Genomic DNA, 16602 nt, shown 5'->3' on the forward strand with positions numbered 1-16602 from the left:
TTAAATATATTTTTATAAGTTTGGGAAACTGTATAAAATTATAAATATATTTTGAGTTCTGAATTTAAAATTTTATTATTTTTTTGCTTTTTCAAAATTTCTATTAGTGATTTTTTGGTCTGATATTTTTTAAAACTTTTAACTGCGAAGTTAATTTCTTGTTTTTAAAACAAAACAAAATTTAGTAAAAGTATATACCACAAATTTTAATAAATAGTACCAATAGTAAGCAAATGATTCTTACTAAACCTTATTTGTGTATAGTAATTAACATTTTTATTTTTTTCTCTTAAATAAAAGCATAAATATAATTTTAATAAAATTAAAAATATTTGGAAAACCATCGTGAGTTCAGAAAAAAACATGAAAACTTAGCTTTTGGTTTTTATGTTAAGAAAACAGTTATTTGCAAAAACTAGTTTCTCTACATTTTAGAGAATCTATTCTTTCAAAATCTTGATTGGATGCAAATGGTTTTTTTTTTTAAAATAAAATTATAAATATTAATTTCAACCATAAAAAGGCATCGGAGAGTACATCGATTCCGGTACACCGGTGAACGGCAACACTAGGTTTGAATGTAATTCAGTAAAAACAAAGTTCGAACGTAACATGTATTTATGGTTTCGACTATCGACTAGTTTTTAATATGTTCTTGATGTACATGAGGTGAGCAAATGTCATAACGATATTAATCATTTGGAACTTGGAAATATATAGTTTAGAAAATTTTAAAGGAAACATTGAGTTTTAAACTTGTGAAAACAGAAGAAGCATAGAGATTGACCATATAACTTGGGAAAAAATAAATATGGTGGTGAATGTGAGAGAAAGCTATGTAGAATAAATTGATGGTTAGGGGGAACAAGTTTGGTCATTAGATCATAACTTGGAATTAAGGCAAGGGCAAGCCTAGCCTCATTTCTCTCTCTAAGTTTTTTTTCTATAAGTTTCTCTCAAAACAAAGCTAGAACAAGTTCTTCGGTTAGGTGACCAATGTTTTTCTCCGCCGTTGTCGTCGGTTACTTCTCCCTTTTTCTCTTTTTTTTTTTCTTTCTATTTCTTGTATCTCTTATCCTTTTTTCCATTCTGTGTGTTTGCTTTGTGCCTCGTCGCCACCGCCGTAGCGACGAATCTAAACGGTGAGGAAGTGTTCAGCAGTTCCTTTGATCAAGTGCGGTGGTGGTAGCTCACATATGGTGTCAGATCTAGCTATTGGAAGTAGGTCTTCTCCTTCCTCATTTTCATGTCTCCTTTTAAGCGGGGGTGACCGTCTTGCATGGTACATGTCGTTGCTGGTATTCGGCGGTGTGCTCGTTTTAAATTTTTTGTCGCGGTTTCCTGGAGGACTTATTTTTTGAATGGCCACTGCTACTCCATCATCACCACTGGATCTGACACCAAAGACTGAAAGAATATATAAGACGGGGCTCAAAAGAAAAAGAAGAAGATTAAGAAAACGGAGGAAGGGTTCTCTAACGACACAGATGGAGAGCCGATGCCCGAGAGGCAAAGAGAAAAAGGTGACGGTGTCATCAAGTTAGAGAGAAAGGCTCTCTAATATGATGATCCCCTATATATAAGAGCATGATTAACCCACAAACCCCATTAGGGTCTCTTAGTGATTATTTTAGTAATTAAATATAATTAAGAACCTTAGTTAAGAAACACTTTGATTTTGTGCTCCAATGGTAGTATCTTATTTAGGGGTTCTTAGAAAAACAAAAACATGAAACAACAAAATAAGAACAACATAACAAACGCCATCTTCTTCAACAACAACTCAATAATACACAGAGAAGCCTACTGACCACGAGTGTCCATTCTCGATTCCTAATAACAAAAACCCAAACTTAAAAACAATTTTTACAACCTAAAAAATAAGCATACTAACACGAGCTAAACACTATCACTCAATGTTCCCAACAAGTCATTAGTAGCATATCAAAACTGATGATCAAACAAACTGAAACTAACCTTCTCACGAGAAGTCCGGTTAGTTTTCTTCCCATCTTTGGCACCCTTATCGTCAGTTTCATCTTCAAGCAAAACAGACTCAACAATATCTTTAATAAAGAAAACATCTATAGCATGGACATCGGCAGCATTCGTTTCCAAAACGTGAATAATTAACCCATTAGGCCATGAAGATTTTCCTTTAATAAAGTAACTTATTGGGCACGAGTTTACACTCTCAAAGATGGACAATGTCAATGATGGCAGAAATAAAACAAGCAAATAGTAATACAAAATGTCTTCGCATCACAACAGAGGAAGGCTTTGTTCGTAGCTCAACAGAGTAAGGTCAGATTCAAATGCAAGTACAAATCATGTGATCACTCATTATATTCTACCAAGGATAATCAGCCCTTGGATCTGATTGTGATTACAGAAGGAACCTGCAGCTGTGAAGATGATGCCATCGAAAGGCCATTTCAATATATCATCCATCTTTGGTTGGTGGCAGTAGCTTTAGTATCAAGAATGGTAGCTCCGTTCAAGGCCTTGGTGATCATGGAAAAGGATGCATCAGTGAGATTGGTATTGCTAGTTGGAACCACAGGAAAATTCAACTCGATCAAAAATGATCCTTCTTTCCCCTGAACTTGTGACAAACTCGACATTGTCTGAATCAACCAAAGCGTTGGAGAAGAGACAATGAGCAGATGCCAAAGTTGAGGAAGCAAACCGCTGCTGGATTACCTTTGAAAGCATCCACCTTTTACAACACTAAACTCATTAGTCAATGATTCTGACAATAAACACAAGAAACTCGGAAGAGAAAGAGAAGATGATGATTTACCAGAGGATATTGAAGATGTTGATTCTTTCTCAACGTTTTTGACGTGAGAGACGATGTCGTCATCAACCCAGAGGATCGAAACCGGAACCCTAGCTCCCCATTTATCCCAGAGCGTCGTCATCCCGCACTTGACTGCGATGATCCCTGTCCTTTTGGATCTCGGCGACATCTCTCCGGGTTTCGCCTATGATCGGAGCTTCGGTGATATCGGATCCGGTGCCGTCGGTTACGCCAGCATCGGAGCTGAATCGGCTGATGAGGAAGAAGCTAGATTGGGGAAGAGATTGCTAGGATACAGAGGCCATGGTTTTGAATCGAATCCGAAGCAAACTTCAATGGAGGAAGAACAGACGCGTAAGAGACGTTTCTTGTAACTCCTGTCTCCTCTATTATTCTCTAGTTTTCTTTTTTTTTTTAATTTTAATTGCATTAAAATCATTTGCAATAAATATGTTCACACACACATTGACACGTGTCAGCTTCACAATCATTTGAACTTTAGAATGCTTATCTTAGCTCTATCGTGTTCATACACTAATTTTTTCTTATTAGCTCATTTTCATTTTTTTTCGTTTTTTAATCTTTGTATTAGTGAATTGAAGTTCTCTTCGGGTAAGAACTGCAATAATATTATTGTTGAAAGAAATAAATTATAAAATCATCAAGATTCACATCAACTAAAATTTCGGAATGAGAATGTTTTTAGAAATTGAAAGTTTTGGTATCTTGCCAAACTTAGCCATGGTTGAGGTTTATGCATACGAAAGCAACAAATAATTGTGATTGGTTATAAAGTAAGGAAACTGAGGTGAAAACGCCACATACAAAGTTGGATCTTTAGTTTAGCCAACTATTGTTTTTATTTACAGAATTTTCGTATCGAACCAAGAATTAGAAACATAATCAGATTGTTAGAAAAAATTAGAAATTAGAAAAACTTTACAAGAAAATATAATTTGCGCAATCGATTGAAAACAGAATTTATGTACTGAGTGAAGAGATCACATTATTTTCGACGCAAATCTAACCTATTTCACTCAATTGTATCCTATTTTTATTATATTTACCAATAATTTTCTACGTTATTGGTGATAGACTACTGTTACTTTTGTAACATGCCTAATGACACGATGCCAACCATTTTTGTTGAGTTTTAAACTTGTGAAAACAGAAGAAGCATAGAGATTGAATAATAAACCATATAACTTGCAAAAAATAATTATGGCGGTGAATGTGAGAGAAAGCTATGTAGAATAAACTGATGGTTTGGGGGAACGACTTTGATCATTAGATCATAACTTGGAATTAAGGCAAGGGCGAGCCTAGCCTCCTTTCCCTCTCTAAATTTTTTTTCTTTATAAGTTTCTCGCAAAGCAAAGCTAGAACAAGTTCTTCGGTTAGGTGACCAATGGTTTGCTCCGTCGTTGTCGTCGGTAACTTCTCCCTTTTTCTCTTTTTTTTTTCTATTGCTTGTATCTCTTATCCTTTTTCCCTTTCTTTGTGTTTTGCTTTGTGCATCGTCGCCACCACCGTAGCGGCGAAACTAAACGGTGAGGAAGTGTTCAGCAGTTCCTTTGATCAAGTGCGGTGGTGATAGCTCACATATGGTGTCAGATCTAGCTATTGCAATTACTGGTTCATCCTCTACGTGAACGACGGCTTCCTCTCCAAAGTCGGTTAAATCGACTACAAGGCCAACTCCAGCTAAATTTTCTGCTGCACTACAGTTGCCGGATGTGCTTGGTTGTAGTGGGTCTTCCAGCTCAGAACTTCCCTGAACTCGGCCTCTCGGGTTGAGTCTTGTAACAGTAACCCATGGATCATCTCTGTTCCTTACCCGGGGGTACTTGATATAACAAACCTGTAACATTTAGAAAAATTATAAATTAATACACATGATGATGAATCATTCTGAATAATTAACATTTAATTACCTGATCGGCCTGGGAAGCAAGAATGAAAGGATCATAATATTGCAGCTTTCGCCTCGAATTTACTGATGTAACACCAAATGCATCTGTTCTCACACCTCGATCTGGGGTGTTGTCGTGCCAATCACAATAGAAAACAGTACAGCGCAATCCAACCATGCCCAAATACTTGATTTCCAAAATCTCATGTATGTGTCCGTAGTATACATCATCTCCTGATGCAGAACAAACGCCATCATCATAAGTCGTACTCGAACGTCTCCTCTTCTGAGTTGTGAATGCATATCCTCGAGTACAAAATCTCGGATATGACTTCACAACAAAGTTTGGTCCAACGACCATCTCACGTATCCAATCGTCAAATGTTTCACCTCTGGCCAAACCAGCAGACACCTATTAATAGCACATATATATATATGTTATATCAATAAATGTGAATTAGTATAAATATGTGATAAAATATATTTTAATTTGTTTAAAGCACTCACATAAGTAAACATCCATCCAGTAAATTCTCTCTGCTTCATTTCTTCTAGTTCGTCCTCTGTGGCGTATCTATACTCGAACCGCTTTTCTGCCATGAAAATCCTGTATATGATGACAATAATGTAATTAATTAAGATTTAAATTTCAACTTGTTAAAATAAAAATTTGTAAGCTCATTTATTTACCTCTCATATTGAAGAACGTCTTCGCAGTTGGTGAGCAAATATGTTTGCAAATTACTGCGCTCCTGCTCAGTAAGTCGACGGTCCTTTGGTTTTCCGCTAAGTCGTCCAACGTCTGTGAAAATGTCTGGAACCGTAACATGATATGTTGCCCGTTCGCCTCTATCATCATGCCGAGCAGGTCTTCTGTTTTTGGTCTGAACTTCTGCTGGAAAGTAGTACTCGGCAAAGTTTGAAGTTTCTTCATTGATCATCTGTGCGACTATAGAACCTTCCACCCTACTTAAATTTTTCACCATCTTCTTCAAATGGAACATATACCGCTCATACAGATACATCCATCTATACTGCACAGGACCACCAAGTTCCAATTCTCTTGCCAGGTGAATAACAAGATGCTCCATAACATCAAAAAATGAGGGAGGAAATATCTTCTCAAGGTTGCACTGAATCACGGCTATGTTAGTCTTCAAATTTTCAATACCTTCAAGAGTCACTGATCTCGTGCATAAATCGCGGAAGAAACCACTTATCCCTGCAATTGCTTCATGAACATTTTGTGGTAATAGTTCCTTGAAGGCGAACGGAAGGAGGCGCTGCATCATTACATGGCAATCGTGGTTTTTCAAGCCAGTAAACTTTCCTTCCTTTCTGTCGATACAGTTACGCAAATTTGATGCGTAACCGTCTGGAAATTCCACATCGTTTGAAATCCAATCAAAGAACGCATCTTTTCCCTCTGCATCAAGTCGGTATATGGGAAAAGGAGCCCTACCATTTTCATCAACATGAAGTTCTGAACGAGCACATATATCGACTAAATCCAGTCTTGACTTCAAATTATCCTTTGTTTTACCTTGAACATTAAGGATCGTGTTCATGAGATTGTCAAAAAAGTTCTTCTCAATATGCATGACATCTAAATTATGCCTTAGCAGATGATCCTCCCAGTATGGCAGATCCCAGAAAATACTTTTTTTGTGCCAGTTATGTAGTTCTCCAACAGCATCTACCGGAAAACGCTCATGTCCACCGACTTCTGGCGTCCTTTCTGCACCAAAATCTCTTAGTTGTATCTTCAAATCTTTCCCACAAATTTCCGGAGGTGGACTGTCAAACACCCTCTTGTTCTTCGTAAACAAATTCCTACTCCTACGATATGGATGATCAGGTGGTAGGAATCTCCTGTGACAGTCAAACCAACACGTTTTCCTTCCGTGTTTTAGTTGGAAAGCATCAGTGTTATCTTGACAATATGGACATGATATCCTTCCATGCGTTGTCCATCCAGACAACATATCATATGCTGGAAAATCACTTATTGTCCACATTAGTACTGTCCGCATTTGAAAGTTTTCTTTACACGAAACATCGTATGTTTCAGCACCTTGAGCCCATAGTTGTTGCAACTCATATATTAGTGGCTGAAGAAACACATCAAGTGATCTCTTAGGATGCTCTGGTCCGGGAACGAGAATCGAGAGAAACAAAAACTCTCGTCGCAAGCACAAGTTTGGGGGGAGGTTGTATGGTGTAAGAATGACGGGCCATAGAGAATATTGTCTTCCACTCTTGCCAAACGGACTAAAACCATCAGTACATAATCCAAGGTAGACATTTCTTCTTTCATACGCAAAGTCGGGATACTTTGATTGGAAATGCTTCCACGCTTTTGCATCTGAAGGATGTCTGATCTCACCATCTGTTGAGTGCTCCGCATGCCATCTCATTGGTTGCGCTGTGCGTTCAGATAGATACAACCTCTGCAACCTTTCCGTCAAAGGTAAATACCACATCCTTTTATATGGCACTGGAACTCTTCCACTCGTATCTTTATAATGAGGCTTTCCACAAAATTTGCATGTAACCCGCTGTTCATCCGCCCTCCAATAAATCATGCAGTTGTCGCTGCATACATCTATTACCTGATACGATAAACCAAGACCAGCTACGAGTTTCTGAACCTCGTAGTATGAACCAGGAGCTACATTATCCTCGGGTAGAATACTTTTTACAAAATCAGCAATCGCATCCACACAGTCTTCAGCCAAATTATAATCTGTTTTAATGCCCATCAATCTTGTAGCAGATGATAAAGCTGAATGACCATCTCTGCAACCTTCGTACAATGGTTGCTTTCCAGCATCCAACATATCATAAAATCTCCTAGCTTGTGCATTGGGTAAATCTTCCCCTCTAAAATGATCATTTACCATCTGCTCAGTACCTACACCATAATCTACATCCGTTCTAATTGGTTCTTCTAATCTAACCGCTGGCTGAGGTTCGCTAGTACTACCATGTTCATAATCAGTTTCCCCATGATGATACCAAATTTTGTAACTTCGTGTAAACCCACTCAAATATAGATGAGTCCAAACATTCCACTCTTTAATAACCTTTCTATTTTTACAATTAGAGCAAGGACATCTTAACATACTTGTTTTTGCTTCCGGTTGTCGGTGAACTAACCCCATGAATTCGGTTATACCTCGTTGGTATTCTTCCGTAAGCAATCTCGTGTTCGGATCCAAATGAGGTCGATCGATCCAAGAACGAAAATAATTTGAAGAAGACATATTTTTTATGAATCAAATTCGTGTGTAAATAGAGTAAGAGGGAGGATGAAGATATGGAGTGAATGAAGAGGAAGAGGAGTGCTTGTTTATATAGATTAAATCCTGCCGACATACCGAGGAAATTCCGACGGAATTCCGACGGAAAAGGCTAGTTCGTCGGAATTTCCTCGGAATTTTGTAAAATCCCCCAACAGCTCTCCAAGGGCTATAATATTTCCTCGGAATTCATCGGTTTTTTCCGAGGAACACATTGTTCCTCGGAATTTCCTCGGAATATTCCGACGGACTGAGGTTTCCTCGGAATTCCGTCCGTATATTCCGAGGAAATTCCGAGGAACCCCAATTTTGTGTTACCTCGGAATTTCCTCGGAAATTCCTCGGTATATTCCGACGATTTCATTTTTCGTCGGAATGTCCGTCAGAATACCGCTGTTTTCTTGTAGTGGATGTAGGTTCTTCTCCTTCTTTATTTTCTTGTCTCTTCTTTTCAGCGGGGGCGACCGTCTTGCATGGTACATGTCGTTGCTGGTATCCAACAGTGTGCTCGTTTAGATTTGTTGGCACGGTTTCCCGGAGGATTCTTTGCTGCATGACCACCGCTACTCCCCCGTATCACTAGACCGAAAGACCGAAAGACTATATAAAACGGAGCTCAAAAGAAAAAGAAGAAGATATAGAAAATGGAGAGGAAGGGTTCTCTAACGACACAAATGGAGAGCCGATGCCGGAGAGACAAGGAGAAAAAGGTGACGGTTTCATCAAGTTAGAGGGAAAGGCTCTGTAATATGATGGTTTTTTTTATTAAAACAACTGGCAAATTAATACTAAAACTCAATTGTATCCCCTATATATTAATCCTGGAGCATTACAACATGTTTTCGTAGCCACGTGTCATCACGAGAATGATTCTTAGAATTGTTAGAAAAATATGTTGGTTCATATAAACATATACTATGTTTTTTATTAAACTAACTATCGAATTAATTTTTAGTGTACAAAAGAATATTTTTTCTTTCCTTAAATAAAAGCTACGGAATTACCTAATTGGTTAATATATATATGACAATTAATGATTATGAATAATATATATTTAATAACAATTTTTCTAACCTCTCTCTTTTTTTGTTTAATTTTATACTATTAAAAGAAATTAAACAATCACATTAAGCATATAATAAAAAAAATTAGACTTTTTTAATATGTTATATTTTGAATTTTTAAAAACGACTATAAATTACTAAAAGTGGTAAAAGTTCCACATTGAAATTTTTGTGATCATTCAGATTCATATGATGATCATATATCATAGGGGTGTGCGTTCATATGATGATTATTTGTAAAAGTAAAATACAAATGATGATCATATATCGTAGGAGTGTGCGTTCGGATACAAGTTCGGGTTCATATCGGGTATTTTAGTATAAATATATAAAACCCATTCAAGTTTTCTACACTTCGAGTCGGGTTCGGATATTTTGGGTTGGGTTCGGATATTTAAATTTTGAAGAAAAGATAAATAAATTATTCATTGTTTATTTTTTTGTATTTAAAATATATTTGAACTTATCAGGTTTTCTAATTTTTAAAAGATTAAACTATTAATAGGTTTGGAGATAAAACTTTAAAAATAGAGAGACACTAATTTAGTTGTTGTTTTGAAATTTAAGATGCAACTTTTGTTAATACAAGAAACAAGAGCTTGATATGTATTAATTTTAAGTAAGTAGCAAATAATTTTGTCCATAATTATATGTATATTATCTAATTTTTAGAAATAAACATTAATAATATAAATATGTTGAATAAAACAAGAGAAGTAAACTAGAATTATAGGGTTAAGTATACTTATGTTTGGTTATCTTTGGATATCCATTCGGGTTTGGATAATACCCGTTCGGATTCAGATATTTGCCGAACTAGTGAAATAAGTAATTTGTTTTGTTGTTCTAAAATTATATGATTTTTAGACCGAGCTGGTGAATATAGACTAGACATAAATTTATATTTCGAGTCTGCACTTATATATTCTATAACAGCTTGATATGTTAAATTTGAACACTAATCTGTTAATATAGTTTGCCGGTGATTTTTTCAAAATTTTGATTCTTAGATATGTATCTGAAGTGAAACTAAACTTTACATATGTCATTTTTTTTTTTAAATTGACGCTTATTTAGTTCACCGAATTCATAGAAGAAGTTAAAAAAAAAAACTTAACTCATATCAATGAAACAAAGACGAGAATGAAAGCACAATTTTATAAATGTAGAAAATGAACTCACTTATAGAGAGCCAATAGTAAACAAATCGAGAGCAAAAAACTTAATCCCCTTTCGTCATTATACAATCGATGTTGCCTATTTGGTTTTGGTGATTAGTGTTATCCGCAAAACTTAATTTCCTTTTGTGCGTATAAAGTCCTAAAAATAATTAAAATGAGATGTAATACATTAACTCTTCAACGACGATGATATATTTAAGAGATCTAACATTTGTATTCGTTATTTTATAATCGATAAAAATTGTAGTATTGCAAAATGTTATAACCATTTAATAAACAAACATTATTATAAAAACACTTTCCGCGGGTTATCATCTAGTTTAATTAGTATTTTCTGTATGGGGATGAAAATTATGCGCGTTTAGTTGATATTTTTCTTCATGAATATGATAAAGCTATAGACACAGGTATGTACAAGTTTTGGAAATAGAGCACGCGCGTATCATGGTTTTGTTCTAAACATTCGACGTATAATTTTTATATAGATTTTATTATTAACATTGTTTTGTTTTGATATATAAGGTTTTTGTTAAAAGTGAAAAAAATTTTAAAATAAAAAATTATACTTTTTGAAAATTGAAACATCATTTTAAGTTTAATGAAAACAATTCAATCAATGTTATAAAACATAAATAATCACAAATACTAAATAGATTAGGTTTGCATAGGCTTTTATTAACTACCTTATATAATGAAACAAATACATTTTTTTAACATTTAATATAATGAAATTGATGGAATATTTTAGTTTAATTAAAATAATTGCTGGTAATATCCATATTAAATACCACTAATAAAATTTGCTAAATATAGAAGGATGGGCTAGGGCTGGGCAAAAAAACCGAATCCGAAGAACCGAACTGAACCCGACCCGAAAAAGTAGTACCAAATCTGAACCAAAATTGACTAAATATCCGAACGGATTTAAAACTTCGGTATCAAAAGAACTGGAACCGAACCCGAACCCGAACCGAATTATATCATAAATAGATTTATATACCCACTATATAAATATATTTTAGATTTAATGTCTATTAAAAACATCCAAAATATATAAAATATTTTAAAATTGTCTAAAATACTTGAAAATATATTCAAATAGTCAAAAATAAATGACTAAAATAGCTAAAATATATTCAAGCACCAAAAATACTTGAAATATCTATTGATTATCTATCCAAATATTCAAACCAAATCAAATTATATGTTAAGTTTAGATATTTTGACATATGTTATTCAAATTTGTATGTAATATATATATATTTTTTTTATAGATTTTGAAAAATTTAAAGTATATAATGAATTTTAAAATTTTAAAAATAATTTTAGTGGATTATCCGAATCCGAACCATACGCGCAAAGATCCGAACTGAACCGGAACCAAAACTTAGAAATATCAGATCAGGACTGAAGTCTCTGATCTCGAAACCTGAATAGATCCGAACCGAATCCAAATGGATATCTGAACGTCCACCACTAGGATGGGCTAATTGTTTGTTACGTTATGTTATGTATGCCGTGATCTCATAACAAATCTGAGTTTGGTGATTAGAAATATTTTTGTAATCATTAAAGAAGAAATGTTAAAAAAAATCATTAAAGAAGTTTGAAACAAGAAGTCAACAAACCGACAACTTAACCAGCAAGTGACACATGTTATATGATGTACTTGATAAGCTAATTACGTGCGTGCACACGTAACGAAATCTATAAACCATTAGTGAGGACCCCATATATTATTGTTTCATAGTCGTTTATGGAGGTCGAGAGCTACCCATCGTCGACAATCATGCTCCAGCCCATCTGGAGCAAGAATTCCCATATGTAGAGGAAAATAATAAAAGATTAGTTTTATTGGTTTAAGCAATGTTCTAAAAATTAGTCTAGAGGGCACCGTGTCAAAGACTTTACTAACAGAAACAACCATTTTACAAGGATCAAACCAGAGCCGGCGAGCCACCAAAGCCCACAGAAGCTAAAGCTAGCGGAAAAAAGGAACTTTTTCTAGAAATTAAAGCCGGCGAACGAGTTACATGTTCCCGGAAACCATAACCAACAAAATCAAGCTAAGAACTTTACAATCTAGAACTGATCACACAAGATTAACTTATGAAAATAGAAAAGAAAATCAAGTAAAGGAGGAGAAGAGGTAAACCAAAACATCCACAGCCGATCTTTATTGAGGAAGACCAAGAACGTTACTCTTATTTCTGCTCCAAACCACACTAACCCACAACGGAGCCATGAGAACGATTGACTGGTACCACCTAGGAAGACTCAGAGAAGAACCTGGTTGAACTGAAGACTTCCGACCACTGGATGATAACAGAGCCGGAGCTCCAAATCCTTTGAACATGCCGGTTAAACCAACCACCGCAATAGCCGCACCGTCGCATGGAAACAAGGATAAGCCATCCTCCTAAACCCGACAACTTCACCGTCATAACAAAGCTACATACCAGCGATGTGTAAGAAATGACGATAAATAAGTAAAGAACACTCGAGAACAATGACAAAAAGAGAGTGTTAGATCCAGAAAAGTAGAGAAAGAGAGATTGGAGAATGTTGTTGGTGAGAGAGTAAAGAGTAAATGAAGGATTTTCTCCTTAGATTCATTTGTGGTTTATAAGTGATTTAAATACATAAAAAAAGATTAAGCAAAGACTAAACTAGGTGCAAGTGGTTTGATGTGATAGATTTAGGCTCTAAGAGTTCAAATTCAAATACACTATCTTGCCTTCAAAACACGTGTGGATAGGTTTCTGTGGATGAGTTTTCTTGGAAATGAATTCTGTGGATGAATTCCCATGGATGGGTTGGCTTGGATCATGCAATGACTCTTTTCCTTTTGGTCATGTTTTCTTCATTCCAACAACTAAGTCATTGCTTCTTCCTTCTTCTTTCTTCATTCCAACACTCCTCTTCAAGTTTGACCATAGGAGATCTTTGGACAAGGTTGGAACATTGAAGAAGCTCCCTCATTAAAAAAACCTTAGCAAGAAAACCCTTTGGGGCAAAACTTGGTAAGGGAAAAAGAGTAGAGTTCAACAAGGCCTAGGGACTGACCAGTGAGTCTAAGGAACTTCAGATAACTCATGATGAAGTCCTTAGACTCTGGATCATGGCTTGACTTTGTGCTGCAAGGATGAACTCCATAACTTGTACACACCAACATCTCGGATCTCTTTTCTTGGCTGGTTTGATGTCTCCCCCTTTCTTCTGACTCCTTGCCATCTTCAAAGGGTGTAGGGACAACCAACTTCTGATATAGAGACTTCCAAGTACCTATAACCCAATGCATAAACACTTGCATCAATTCTCAAGGCATAAACCAATTAAACTGCAACTCAAAGATTAAACTGGTTACTCTCCTTGCATATGAGTGAATGGGACTGATGAGAAGTATCTTTGAGACACTTGAGTCCTCCATATGATCTGAGTTGAGGCACTAGACGACATGGACCTTCAGGATAGCTCACCATTACCCCTCCTCAAGATTGATCCGGAAAAAAATGAGTGAAGGACCAAGCTTAGAAGTGAGCAACACTGAGTCTTGAAACCAGGAGCGCATCACCCCTACAGCTGCGCTTAAGTCAAATGGTTCCTTCTTTGATCTCTTCTTCACTGCCCCTTGTGTGTCTTTTGAACCATGAGCTCAACAACCAAACGGTCTGCGCTTAATTCAACTGGTTTTTGCAATACATGAGGAGCTCCAGCTTGGTGTGTGTGGCTGATCAAACTCTGGTCTGCCTCTCCATCAATACTCCTTCCTGAAGTATCTTCAAAGCCCAGCCATATTTTATTTCAGCCCCCACTTACTCCCACCTGGTCTCCTCACAAACAATCTCTCCATGGTCAGGAATATACATCATGTGTAGGCTCTGGATCAAACAGGAATATACATCATGTGTAGGCTCTGAACAGCATGGGCAAAGCCTTCTTCTTTGTTTTGATTTGATGATGGACAGAGACAACACTTGTGTACCTGAAACATCACTCAAACTCCAGCAAGAATCAGACCGCACACTGGGATCAGACATTGATAACTCACCAATTCTGATCCCAATGGTTAAGAAAAATGCAATGGACAAAATCTAAACAAGTCATTCAGTTTAAATCCATGCAACCAACTCACTAAATGTTCAAGAATGATAACTCATCAATTACAAGATATTTAGGCTATTTTTATGATTTTAATGACAAAAACAGAGACTAGACAACTCATCTAATCACCTTAAAAACCTCATGAATGCAATCACAGGAGTAGACAACTCATCTATCACCTTAAGCATGATATATATCTTCAATTCATAACACAAGACTCTTAAGCATCTTAAGATGGAAACTAGGTTCAACAACTCTAGCAATTTAGACAGCTCTTAGGAGACTTTAATACACACTTCAGCACAACCAGAACCATTATCCCAAGCTCATATCAAGAAGTAGAGGTTTAACTTACAACCAAGGAACCAAGGAACCTGAGCTGGTTCCTTGAACCTCCAATACACATGGGTCATGACAGTTTGTTGGATATGAGATGTGGAGTTGAACTCCAACTCCCTCTCTTTAAGTACATGACCTCCTTCTTGTATCCATCACACCAAAGACTCCTTCTTTCTTCATATTTGAGAGGTGCCACCTTCTGGGAAGCTCTCTTCTTGGATAGATAAAGAGAACCACTTGGACAAGGTAGTTTTAAAGTTTTGCTTGGCAAACTACTCCATAAACCTTTGCTTTCAAGTGGTTTCTTCACCATATTAGACATGAGAAAGGAGATTGGACAGCTTTGAAGAACTATAGACCACTGGATAATAGAGTGTGCTCAAGAATCTTCAAAGAAAATGAGTGGTAGACTGAACTGGCTGAGCTTGCTGAAGGGTTCTTGAGATTCAGAGACTTATACACACCTTGCCTTGAGAGCTAGTCTTGGGTTCTTCCTTCTTGGAAAACCTTTGGACCGCTGGACAAAAGGTTGTACCATACTCAGATGAAGATGAACTGAGAATGAAAACAGTTTGAAATAGATTTGCGAAAGCTTTTGTGAGGTACATGAGCTTAAAGCTCTGATACCATGTAAGAAATGATGATGAATAAGTAAAGAACACTCAAGAACAATGAGAAAGATCCAGAAAAGTAGAGAGAGAGAAATTGGAGAATGTTGTTGGTGAGAGAGTAAAGAGTAAATGAAGGATTTTCTCCTTAGATTCATTTGTGGTTTACAAGTGATTTAAATACACAAAAAAGAAAGATTAAACAAAAGACTAAACTAGAGGCAAGTGGCTTGATGTGATAGATTTAAGCACCAAGTGTTCAAATTCAAATACATTCTCTTGCCTCCAAAACACGTGTGGATAGGTTTCTGTGGATGGGTTTCCTTGGAAATGAATTCTGTGGATGAATTCTCATGGATGAGTTGGTTTGGATCATGCAATGACACTTTTACTTTTGGTCATGTTTTCTTCATTCCAACAACTAAGTCATTGCTTCTTCCTTCTTCCTTCTTCATTCCAACACGATGATCCAAGGCAGAGAAACGCATAAACGAAGTCGGAGCTGACCAGATCCAGATAACCAAATCCAAGGCCTTAGAAACCAAATGGATCAACAGCTTAACAACAAAGATCAAGTATCACGAGAAGGACATGCAAGCACCAAACCTCGAAACATAACCCAACTAGAAAGCATCGATCTTGATCCAGATCTGAGAATGGAAGAAACATAGCTGAAACAAAAGGATCTGCTCATGCAAGAGAAACAGCAAAGAAATCTAACAAGATCTGACCGACGCCGTGGCTGAGAAAGCCCACCGACGTCGGTCAGAGCAACGACAATGATCGGAGGCTAAGAGAGAGGTTGGAGCTTTAAGCTAGAGAGAACGGTTTTTTATTTATTTTATACACAAATGTCTAGATGGTAAATTAGTAGATGGTAAATTAGTCATTATAAAATGATTTCTTTATCAGATTTATGAAATATAATTCAGTTTAAATCATTCAGGGGGATTATTGGTCTAAAAATCCTGAAGGAATTCTAAAATGTTAAGAATCTATCGTTATTGGTTTGAAAATTTTTAAATTTCATTCAAAAAGTTCAGGGAGTGTTATTCAACGGTGGATTTTAAATTAATTCTATAGTTTTTATAATTTAGTGTTATTCAATCACTGACTTTAAAACTTTTATTAAAATCCAGTCTTATTGGTTATTCAATGGTGTATTTTAAATTAATTCTAGGTTTTATAATCTATTGCTATTCAATCACTGACTTTAAATTTTTTTTATTAAAATTCAGTGTTATTGGTTATTGTATTTTAAATATATTTATTAAAAGATTTTGAAATCT

Source organism: Brassica oleracea, chromosome C4 (genome assembly GCF_000695525.1).
Source record: "Brassica oleracea var. oleracea cultivar TO1000 chromosome C4, BOL, whole genome shotgun sequence".
Lineage (NCBI taxonomy): Eukaryota > Viridiplantae > Streptophyta > Magnoliopsida > Brassicales > Brassicaceae > Brassica > Brassica oleracea.